The following is a 13,405-nucleotide window of genomic DNA, read 5'->3' as shown; positions in this document are numbered from 1 at the left end:
GGTTTGAAATGTTGACAGAATAAACATGACACTGTGGATAATCCGGATCATGCTACTCCAAGAAACAACCACAGAAGCTTAAAATCTAACACAACTTTTACTCTACTTTATTAAATTAGTTGTATAGAGATAATATAATATTTAATTAACTGGCTGAAAAAATAATAGATCAATCATTAACTTATTATTCAGTAATACTTAATATTTACTCAAAACCATCGCTCATCTCTAACTCCAATTATTGATTACATTTTAGTGCTTTGCTAGGAATTCCATAAAATTCCTCATTCCAACATGTTTTTTTGCATATGTTTTTTTTGGTATATTTGTTTTAAGGTAAATAAAATCTTGTTTTTTTAGCGAGATTTTTTTGGAAGTTTTTCTAAGTTTTTAGGTTTAAGTTCTTTAAAATGGGGCAGGAATTTATTGAAGTGCCCTACAGTTTTTCAAGGTATTGAATCCATATATATACTCAAAATACTAATTTAAATAATACAAATCAAGATTTTACCTCAAATTTTTCCCAAAAACAACAAAAAAAAATCCAGAAAATACGACTCCAAATAGATTTCTAGTAAGACAAGCCATTAATAAGTGTAAAATCTAATTGTCTAGTAAAATCCCAGTGAAACAAGGCATTAATAAATGTAACGTCTTATTGTCCAATCACATGAACCTATTAATAAGTGTAAGGTCTAATTGTCTGGTCACATGAATCTATTAATAAGTGTAAGTTCTAATTGTCCAATTACATGAATCTGTTATAGCCCCCACGGTTTCAACGCATCAAACGACTCCATAGAATTAGCAAGGTCCACATATATATTCAGCTTTATAACACACCATCAATGCACGTTTTAAAATGGAGTGAAATAACAATTTGATAAATTTAATTTTATTTGTATACTTTTGAAATAGATTAAAAATAAATTATGAGAAAATATTAATAATTAAGTTATTATTCCGGCGGTGGCGCCAACTCTTGGCCCACAAGCAAACGTTAAGCACCAAACATATTTTTATAACCGCCTGCCCTGCGCTATAACTTTGATGTCCAATTTCGCTTGGAATCTAACAAGATATTAAAGTAATGAAGAATCATATCATTAATTTAATTTTAATGATGTAATTAATTTATAAGATATTTTTATTATTATTAATATATATGATAAAGATAAAAATCTAAAATTTAACAAGATATCAAAATTTTATCTTTATTTAATATTCTCCGCAATAGTAAGGTAATAATTTATTAAAAAAAAATTAATGTTGATATTAAATCTAAGTTGTCCAGAATTTTATAAAAATTTTCTAAAGTCTAACATTATAAATTAAAATTTATTATTTTTACACCATATTTAAATTTATTTATCTAAAATATTATTGGTTCAATTATTTCCCCTCTTATTATGTAATGATGGCAGATATATTTCACTATTAATTAATATTGTACAATTTAATGTGAGGAATAATAATATATTTAAAAAAAATTGTGCTAATTAAAAGTACTATGAGTGTGCTGCTTGTGCCACAGCCGTAGCAGGAATGTATATTTATATAATCGATTATGCCATCGCTCTCATTTAAAAATGTGAGTAGAGTCTTTCACAAAAGCATAAATGCTATATTGTAGCTACATGTGATCGGGATTTAAAACGTCGAATTAGGAAGGTAACTTTCTCGAATTAGGGCCCTACGTATAAACAAACTAATTTAATATTTAAAATTAGGTTGACCCTAGTCAAGGTTTATAACATGTGTTTATGTAAGTTTATTATATTAATACATTTGATAACATTTGTTACATGGGTCTCTAATTTAAGGATACCTAAAATAAGCAAGAATATCTACAAAGTAGCCCTTCTTCAAATACTATAATTAGTTTATACATTTCAAAATCCAATAATTGAACTAAGCTGCAGGGAAACTCTAGCTATGTAGCCTTGTTTAAATTGCATTAAAATATCCTTAGCTATGCGGCCTTGTTTAAATTGCATTTAAATATCATCAGCGATGTGGCCTTGTTTAAATTGCATTAAAATATCCTCAACAGCACCCGGCCAATAATATCCATCGATGTATGGAAAGCGGACCGCAGTTTCCTTAGTCTTGCGTTTACCATTACATACAAAAAGAGCAGTTATATATATTTTTCATATCAACTACAATGTTTTTATTAAATATACATCGAATTAAATATATATCAAATTTATAAAAAGAATGGTTTCACAAATGGAGTCTGCAAGTTAAGTGGGTTTGATTGTGAAAAAATCTATGGTTAAGTAGACTTGAGTTAGAGAAATCTTAATATGGGTGACTTTCTGTAAGTCCTAGATATTAGGAGAAAGTTTAGAGGTGATTATTAAGACTATGTGCTTCTTTCTACTAGTTTCAATTCCACTTATTCACACCTATGAGCATCACCTAATGCAATGACTGCTAAGTGCTAAGTGAACTATTCAAAATCATGAGAAAAATAGTCAATAGAAACTAATGCTCATGGATATGAATCATAGATCACTAACTTACTCTACCCAAATAATCCCAAAATTAATATCTCAAACACAAATGATCTCAACCATCTTTGGAATTTGTCTTTTCTCATCACTGAAATGTTATTTCATATTATACATTTTTGTTGAATTTCATCTTAATTTAAATATATACACACAAACACAAACATATAATATTAAAAATCTTGACTACGGTTAAATATTCTAATTTATAACCAATTATACACCAATGATAAATATAATAGAAAAACTTTTCTTCTAACTAGTTTTGTCCTTTGAACGTGTATATATATTTATATACATGCATGTACCTATGAATCGCTAATAACTAGCGGTTTCGCCATATGGAATAACTACAAAACCAAGTTCCACTGGCACTTGCATATGCATATAGATGTCACAGATCTGAGAACATGACAATCTCCCATGGCATCTCCACTAAGAAACTTTCAACTTCATCCAATGGGCATTCCTTCTATGGATTTTTTTTCTACATTTTGGGAAAATCACTAATGCTAATTTTTCCTCTTCCTTCTTCTTCTTTGCTATAAAGTGTCTAGTTGGGAGCCCAAAGTGTTCAATATATTAGTTTTAAAAATTTCTAACATGTTGCGAATTTCTACTCTCATGATTCCTCTACTACTAATCCTATCAATCATGGCCAACGTGTCTCACAATCCTCTATCACTTTTGTAAGTTACTAAATTGTTATCTTGGATCTTAAAGTATTCACCATTATTAGGCATCCACAATACAATCAAGTAAATGAACTTTTGGCCTCGTCTCTGGTAATGAAAGTACATATAATTGTGGAAAACATAGGTCTTTGGAACTCTATACCTAGCATTCATCACAATGCATTGTCTCTTCAAACATATTAACATTTCTCACCCTTTGTTCAACCATACTAATACGATATTTGTCCTTGTTAAGTAAAAAAATATAGTAATATGAATTTTTCATTATTAGGTAAATATTAATATTTTTAAGCCAATCATGTTCAACCATTGTCCAATGTCGCATAATGAAAAATATTTTCTCAATATGTTAATCATGGTTAACCCTGGTCAACCATGGACAATCATGGTCAACCTTGGTCAACCATGTTTTATAAAATCAAACATAGTCATCCATGGTCAATCATGGTTAACCATGCTCGAACATCACATTGTGACAAAGATTGCCTTGATATGAAAATCAACCATGGTTAAGCATGGCCAACCATGGTCCAAAGTCGCATTGTGACAAAGTTTGTGTTGATAACAAAATCAAACATGGTCAAACATGGTCCAATGTCACATTGTGACAAGGATTGTCTCAATATGAAATTTAACCATGGTCAACCATGTTTATTTTAGTGTTTATAAACCATCATCAACCATGGTCATAATGGTTAGTCAATGTCTCTACGGTGAACCATGATCAGTGACAACTAATTATGCTTGAATTTGGTAAACCATGGTCAATGTATTTATGGTCAACCACAATCAACCATGGTAAGCCATTAACCATGGTCAACGATGGTCAACCATGATTAACCATGATTGAATTTCATCAGCCATGATCAACATTTATTAAAGTCTCTATGATCATGATCAATGATGATGGTGAACCATGGACAACCATGGTCAAACATGGTTAATCATGTTTTATAAAATCAAATATGGTCAAACATTGTCAACTATGGTCAATCTTTGTCAACCATGGTCAAACGTCACATTGTGATAAATATTGTCTCGATATGGAAATCATCCATGCTCAATCATGTTTATTTTAGCGTTTATAATTTTTATCTTAGGGTTTATATACCTTGGGTTTATAATATTAGTCCCTTGGGTTTAATCTTATTCCCTTGGGGTTTTAGTATTAATCCCTTGGTTATATTATTCCCTTGGGGTTTTAGTGTTAATCCTTTGGATTTATTATTCTCTAGGGTTTATAATATCAATCCATTGGGTTTATTATTCCCTTGGGTTTATAGTATCAATCATGGTCAACCATGGTCAATCATAACCAACCATGGTCAATCATTGTCAACAATGGTCGAATGTCGCATTGTCTCAATGATTGCCTCAATATGAAAATCAACCATGATTAACTGTGGTTCCTTGGATTTAATATTATTTCTTAATAATCTATAATCATACTTAATTTATTGTTTAATTATTTTTAAATAGAAAAATGAAATAATAATATTATTAATTTATTTTTATTAACTAATAATATTATTATATAAATAAATAATTTATAATTTATAATTAACAAATTATATATTATTAATTAATATTATTTTATAAATAAATAGTAATAAATATGGTTGATATGCCCATGGGGCTTTGGATTGACGGTGAATGGGTGTGTTGTTAAGGCACTCCTTGCGATAGGTCACCGGTTCAAATCTCCATGGGTACTTAGGTTAGTCTAATAGATAAAAAAAAAAAAAAATATGGTTGATATATACCTATCGATGTTTATCAATCACATATTTTTTTTAGGTAACTGTGTTAATGAAATATTTATATTATTAAATAAATAAATATAGTAATATGATATTTATTATTATTAAGTGAATATTAATATTTAAAAAAATTAAATTAAATGGTAAGCAAAGGAGTGTATTACCCATAAGTTAATGATTAATTTATTATTCTTATATCGGATTTGTTATATAACATTGAAGCTATTTTTGAAAACTAGATGCGAAGAGAGTAAATTAATGGTATTTAATATTTAATCCCAACTATTTATATGCATGAAAGCAGACTTCAATAAACCTGACATGTGACATCTATTTAATTATGAAAATAAATAAATTATTTGCTAAACCTACCATCCATTTGACACCTATTTAATTACGCAGATGAAATATATTAGAGATAGCTTATTCCCCTATTGCTTTTGGTTTCGTTACAGCATATTCCTAGGCTAATCTATATAATGAGCATAGTTTGTTGCAAAGTGTTTGCTGACAATTGCAAGGAAATTGAAATAAGCGTTTACTTTTCTACAAAGACAGCTAGTATTAATATTATAATACCATTATTTGAAGAATCTTTTGATTCTGCTGTTCACAACTCAAATCCGAAAGGAAATCAGTGCTTTAACATTTTTATTAAAAATAATATTAACATTATTTTAAAACAAAGGTTAGTGTTCATTTTTTTTATTATATTAGAATATTATTATAAATTATTAAGATTAGGATTCATATATATATATATATAATATGTGTGATAATGAAAGGGTTGATTGGTGTATTTTATATAAATTTGATGGAAAATTAAGGTAAGAATTGAACCCGTGTGAGTTGGTTTTAGTTGGTTTGGTTGGGCTCAAAGATTAATGCGGATCTTAAAGATCGTCACGACCACCCTCCACATGCAGCGAACATTTGGAGCTATGGCGACAAGCATGCGTTGTTTAATGCTTGAAGGTGGCATAGTTTTAAGGACATTTTGAGTCGAAAACATTATGTTCAGCTTGTTGAGGAAGGTAGTTCGGGCGCTCACGATCTATGGAACTCGTGTGCGAGGGGAATACTAGGCAGATGGATATCGCCGACATCTTCAGTTATTGGCAGCGATTTCTCGTATGTTATCGACCATAACCCTGCAAAATTGGTTAGAATGGAGCAATTTCTTCAACCTCAGGTCCAGAAATTGGATGTGTCTGGGCTATGGGGTGACGGGCACTGGAAGTGCCAGACGCGGAGCCTCATTGGGTTCCAGGTCGGGTCTATGTCCATTGATGTGCTCGTCCCAGTGTCAGTAGAGTTTGGGATATGTCTGTCTTGCATGGGTGCATGCAAGGCCGGAGTGGTAGAGAGTGGTGAATGTGGAAGTTCTCTTCACAAGGGTTTGGAAGATCTGAAAGGGGGTTGGGTTTGAAACGAATTAGGGGTGGATCCAAAGAAACTTGACATAAAGAGAGCCAGGAGTTCAGAGAACACTAGATACACCCTCTAGTGGCAGAGGGGCAAAGGTGGAGAAGCCCTGTTGGCCAATTTATGGGTCAGTCCAGTCCTGTGAACTCGAATATCTTGGGTTGGGAACCTATTTTTGGACAGAAGTCAACTCTGGTTTCGTTGTTGGGTACAACTTAAATTGAAGTCGGTCATTGTGTATAGGGTGTCGATTCCCACAACCTAGGAATTTTGTATGGGGTCATGTAGGAATGGGTTTGACGGGATATGGGCTCAATTTCGCGACTGGATTGAATCCCCTTTCAAGTTTTGGTACTATGTTTGGTTGATGAAGTTAATTACCAGTGGAAATTGTTGTTCTAAAACCAAGGCCCTGGAAATGGTTGGCACGACCAGTTCACTCAGGCTCTGCACTGTGCAAAGGAAGGAAATTGTAAATAGTGTCACTATAATCTTGTGTTGGCATCCAATTAGTTACAATAAATGGAGTGGGTTCCTTACTTAGCTAGTTTCGTTTGAATTTGAAGCAGGTCTACAGTGTGGGTGTGAACTCTAGTGGCGTCGAGCACCCAAACTGTGGCCCTGGGCTAGTGGAATTCCGGTGGTGGGAAAAGATCAATATTTAACAGGAAATGACAACAAAATGGCTTGAGCAAAGGGTGCCAAGAAAAATTGTGGTGGAAGCTGAGGATGGAGAAAACAAACAAAGGAAGCCTTGTCGCAGAGAAGTCAACCCATCTCTTCCAATGGGGTGGCTGGGGCGGGTCAAGGGCACAAGCTGACCTTGTGTATAATTGAAGAAGCAACCCAAGCTTACCATGTCAACAGATCTAACCTAGTTAGGTAGTTGATTTCTGAATGGGAATATTAAATCTGTCAGACCATGGAAGACTTTGATATGGACATGGACGAGTGGAAAGTAGTGGCCCCACATCTAGACCATACTTGTGGAAGAGTAACCCAATACAAGTGGACAATACACCTGTTTTGGATGATGAAAAGCATTCTCGAAAAATATCTAGAACAATTTCCTCCTAACATGCATGTAGCCCCCCTATGGAAATCATATTACACTAAATAATTGCAAAAAATTCAGTTCCAACTGCAATGACAGAGTGGTCAGTTGAGTTGAATTGAGCAACACATCCCTTGCATACCCCACACGGAGTTGTCAGGTTCCATAGTGAAGGACTCTACTACGGTGGATTCAGCTAATGATGAGTAGTGATAGTGCATTCATATTTTTACATTTTGATTGCTTCAGTCCCATAGTTTTAGACTTATTATTATTTATGTTTATAGTTATTTAGAGAATAAAAAGTATAAAGACTCTTAGGTTTATATAGCATAATTGGACAGACTTATTATATTTTTCTTATGGATGGCATATTTTACGTTTAGGTGGCCAACAAACCTGAATTCCCTCTGGGAAGGTTGAGGCCACCTAACTCTCGAACATATGGATGTAACCTCTTATTTCCAAAAATTAATAGAAAGGTACCACTAAGCTTACAAAAAAAAGGGTAAGAATTGAAGATTTCTTTTTCCCAATGAAAAATCGTAACTTTCATTATATATAATATTGAAAATTACATGGTGTTTATGCTTCAAATGAGCATATATCAAAGAGGGAGACCATGGGTGGTCACACCGCTATAAACATACCCAAAAAAATATAAATATGATGGAACTAGTATCAGTCCATAAACGGAGACAGAGAAAAATAAATAACCGAAACATCGTCATAGTATCATCTATAGAATTAAAAATATACAAAAAGTGTACATATTATGTTTTCATGCCTTAAGTATATTCTTCCTCCTCATATTTACTTTCAATAAATGATCTGTGATAATATTGATAGAAATCATCTCCATTATGTTCAAAGATCATCCAAGTACCAAATACTTATTCTGCTGCTTCTTTGGATAAACCTTCAGAAACTTGATTTCTATCCCTATAAATATGATGACAGATCACTAAGTCAAATTGTGATTTTAATGTTCCTCTTCCAGTAGATTTCTAAGTGTGTGCACGTGAAAATTTGACGGCGGGTTGAACCAATTTATAATGATTTTGGAATCACCAAATATTTCAAGTTTCTGACAACCTTTATCAAGAGAAAAAAGGAGCAAAAGTCTAAGAATGTTTAGCTCTGCATAATTGTTTGTACCCCTACTAAGTCCCATTTTCATTTTGAAGGAATGATCCTCACTAAGGAATAGAACAACCCTCCACCAAAACCATCTTGTTGTGTAGAACCATCAAAAAACTCCCATGGGATTGCTTTGTCTATATATTTTGAGTGGATATTTCGATCCTTCTGTAATATTCATCCTCAGGGATCATATTATGGATGGCCTTTGATTGAAAACCGATAATGGCCCGGGGCTTGTGAATCTCCTGAAAAGTTATTTGATTCCTAGTTAACCATATTCCTGAGCAGATTAAAAGAGGGAGATTCCTGAGTTTTATAGGTTGAGCCACATCCCACCATGATTTCCATGCTTCATTGAGAGAATTACTTTCCATCTAATATTAATAGCCAAAGTTTGATATACCAAGTTCCAAACTTGTGCAGAGAAAGAACATTGAAGAAATAAGTGATCTACCAATTCTTCATTACTCTGGCACATCACACACCATGACAGACCCTGGAAATCTCCATGCCTCAAATTGTCTCCTGTTGGGATTTTATTTTTCCAAAGGCACCACATGAAAATAGTTTATTTTGCAGAGGAATTGAGCTTCCATAATTGGCACCACCACCATGAGAAGTTTTCAGGCTCATTATCTGCATATATAAATGGATAGCCCAATTTTGGGACGTATCTACCATGGGGACACAATGACCAGATGAGATCATCATTGCAATCACGTATTTGAACATGCATTCCCTGTAGAGCATTCATAAATTGAACCCAAACCTGATGCCAATGATCTGAATTCGAAGCTCTTCTGCATATAACCAATTTTTCCCAAATATTGTTCAGTTGTCTTGATCTGCAATCTAATCACCAGTCCTTTTCCCCTCATTCGCCAATAATTGCACCAATTATGGAGAAAGAATATGTGCATTTCCACTTCCATACCATGCATCTACTCCAATACGAACCTTTACTCCAGATCCTACTCTCCAGGCCAAACCAACTCTAATGTAACCAAAAGAATTTAAGTTTCCCCTCCAAATCAACAAAGAAATAGAACTGCTCCATGCTAGTAAGAGGATCCATTACTTAATAGATAGAGAGCTAATATATTTCCTGGTCACTACTTCTATCCATAGAATGTCTAAGGTAATCAGCTACCACGCTAGCTTGGCTGCCAATGCTTTAGAGAAACAAAAGATATTTTTCAACCCCCATCCCCCTGATTTTTTGGGTAGTACAATGTGATCCCATTTGACCCATGAAAATAGTTGACCCTCCTTCCTCCCTATCCATAGGAATCAATAGTATAATTGTTGTATTTTATGAAGAATTCCTTTCACGATCCAAGCTAAAGACATCCAATAAATCGGGATGGCCTCCAAAATTGGTTTGACAAGCACCAATCGACCTGCTCTTGACAACCATCTGTGATACCATACATTTATCCGACTTCTATTTATGCCACGAGCCACATCCAGTTAGTTGATTTATAATTGTTACGCTTAAGCCCGAATACAAAATATTTTAGGCCTTCCTCGATCTCCAAAAGCTGAAAAGGAAAATGATTATGAGCATATACCAATTCATTAGGAGAGCATCTTGTTGCAGATAGTGTATATTTGTCCTGATTTGTCTGCATACCCATGGCTTTACAGAATATTTGAATGATGATATTTAGGGAATATTCATTGATAGCTCCATTCAAAAATATAAGAGCATCATCTACAAATAACAAATGAGTCAAAATAATATTATTCGTAATTTTTACACCTTTTAATCTCCCTTGAATCCTCGCATCCATACTCAATCTATTAAGGCCTTCCATAGCTAACAAAATAAGGGCAGAGATAAAGGGAAACGTTTCCCTAAACCACGTTCAACATGAAAGAAATATTTGGTCGATCAGTTACTGAGAATGTTGAAAGAAATAACGGATGTACAACACATAATCCAGTTAATGAAAACATTTTAGAATCCTAAATGTGTTAGTAACATTCGAATATAAAACCAACTGGTCCTGTCGTAGGCCTTTGATAAGTCTATCTTAAGGATCATGCCTTTCAACTTTTTTACTTTTAAGGAGTGGAGGTCCTCCTATGCAATGCCTATGGCTTTATGAATTTGATGATTCTCCAAAAAAAGATTTTTTTCTTTGGAGATATGCTGAGATAGGATAGGCTTGATATGATTTGCATTAATTTTGGCAATAATCTTGTATATGCAATTACAGAGGGAGATAGGCTAGAAATCATTAAAATTCTTTGGATTATCATATTTTGGGATTAATGCAATAAAGGTGTCACTGAAAGCTTCATACATTCTTCTGGTTGATATGCATTATTCAACCATTTTAAGGATTTTCTAGCCGATGAACCGGCCACCCATATGGGCCTAAGATCTTGTCCTTTTTGAACCACTTCATAATAGACTCTAGCTCACCCATAGTAACCAACATATTGAATTCTTCGTTTACTTCATCGTCTACAAATCAAGGAAATAAATTGGAAACAATAATGATTTCAGGCAAGGATGCTTCCCTTGGAGATTTAAACAAGGAACCAAAATTATTAAGTCCCAAATTTTCCAAATCCCTAAAAGTGTGAACACGTGAACCTATTTTATCATCAAAGGACCAAATAGTGTTAATTTATTTTCGGCCCCTTCAAAATTGTTGGAAAAATTTTGTGTTATCATCTCCTACCTGTAACCATATAGCCCTACTTCTTAGTCGCCATGTCTCCTCTCTTTCCTCTAGCAATCTTCTCTTTTTAGCCTCCAATTGGGTAATGTGTAATTTGAATTCTAGATTGATGTATCTACTATTGTTGGGATCTTCTAATCAAGTCAATTCTTCCTTAATTGTCCGGAGGGCTTCATCTTCCTTTCTTCTTTTATTTTTAACCCACTCAATAGTCTTATGTTTCAACCTTGATAAATTGATGGCAAAATTTATTGTTGCTCATGAATCCTCATTGAGTGTGCATGGCTACCAAACTTCCTTTACAATCCCCTCAAACTCCATATCTTTCATCCACGTAGCATTAAATTTAAAGGGTGCTCGAGGTTTCAGAGGGATACCATTTACTTCTAAGAGTATAGGTGAATGATACGATATACTACGCAATCCAACCCATTATATGATTGATGTAACTTTATCCATCATTTCTTATCTAATTAAAATCCTGTCAAGTCTCATGGCTAACATAGGATCGTCGGTCCTTTGATTCCTCCAGGTGGGATTGAGGCACACGACTTCAATATCAATAAATCCGTTGGCTTACAATAAATGCTCTAAAAACTAGTGAGCGAGTCCATTTGGGCATGACTCCCCCAAGATTCTACACTACCTAGAGAAAAATTTAAATCTCCACCCAATATTATGTTATTGGGTGACATGACCGACAGCCTCATGATTTCTTCCTAGAAATTCATTCAATTCTGACATGGTCCATAAACATTTACCAACCTAACTTCCATACCTAATTCTTCAGAGATCACATCAACCTCAATCAATCCTTCTCTTCCCCACACATTTAAGATATTAATCGTTCTACATTTGATGCTTATGGTGATACCCCCAGATCTTCATGTAGCGTAAAGTGCATAAAAGGACCATCCCTTCACTACAGACTCCAAAAGAGAAACTACATCCAAATTATTCCCAATGTTTCTTGAAAAAATATGACATCCAACCTTTCAGTAACAATAAGATGCCTGAGGGCTATTTTTTTGGTGGGGCTAGCCATCACCTACAATTAGAAGATAGCCACTTCATCGAGAGATGATGTCTGGGGCACATTTTTCTGTAACAACCCCATTTATAGATAATTGTCTTCCCTCTTTGATATTCATACTCGCTTTATGAATATCTTTCAAGATATAGGATTATTGACCTCTAGGAAATTTAGTACATTTAGGAGGTGATTAAGGACCTATTCCCCCCCTCACACCCCTCGACACAACAATGTTTTTGGATAACGATCTCAGATTATATTTGTGACTCACATAGGATTCCAACGAATCTTCAATAAAAGGAGCACCCACGTAAGGGGCCACAAAGGGTATGACAGGGAAAGGTGTCAGGAAACATACAGGAAAATATGAAATAAGGAAAATAACAAAATTAAAATTGCATTATGATCGAACCACCCCATGACTAATAGCAGGACCAAATATTACAGAGAAAATAGAAGGATTCACTAAATTTATTAGATTAGTAGATGGGAGAGAGATAGCGGTATTAGGGAGGGGCACAGATTGACATGCCCTTGCACAAGTGACCATTGGAGCGGAAATGGGATGATCAATTCCACATTGTCCATCAGGCCTGCCAACCACCTTATTCCTCTAAACCAAGCTTTGTTTAGGTGTAGGTGTCAGTGCACGATTATCTTCTTTGACCCCTTGTACATCATCATCTTCCACGGGCACTGCTCCGCCAGGTTTTCCTTTGGCAACCATGGGACACTCCTTATAAATGTGTCCCACTTCATGACACCACCTACACCTAAATGACACTCCCTCATAATCCAATTTCTGCAATCTGGTATGACCCCGACACTGAAGCATCAGTCTTTCCACTAAACCCTCCTTCATGTCAAGATGAACCAGAATTCGGGTGAAATCCATTTTTCTGGTCTCCTAAAAAGTCATCATAATCCAGAAAAACCCCCAAATGAACCCCAATCCTTTTGAATACATCTTCCGTCAAAAAATGAAGAGGTAAACCAGGCAGCCTAACCCATATCAGACCTGCCCCTAATTTATCTTTCTCATGATCAAAGAGAGGATACTGTTAGAAAATTATATATTACAGAGCA

This window comes from Pinus tabuliformis, chromosome 1_1 (assembly GCF_031772625.1).
Source record: "Pinus tabuliformis cultivar Carrire ecotype Pingquan chromosome 1_1, CPIR1, whole genome shotgun sequence".
Classification (NCBI taxonomy): Eukaryota; Viridiplantae; Streptophyta; class Pinopsida; order Pinales; family Pinaceae; genus Pinus; species Pinus tabuliformis.
Note: the sequence above shows the minus strand (reverse complement) of the source record.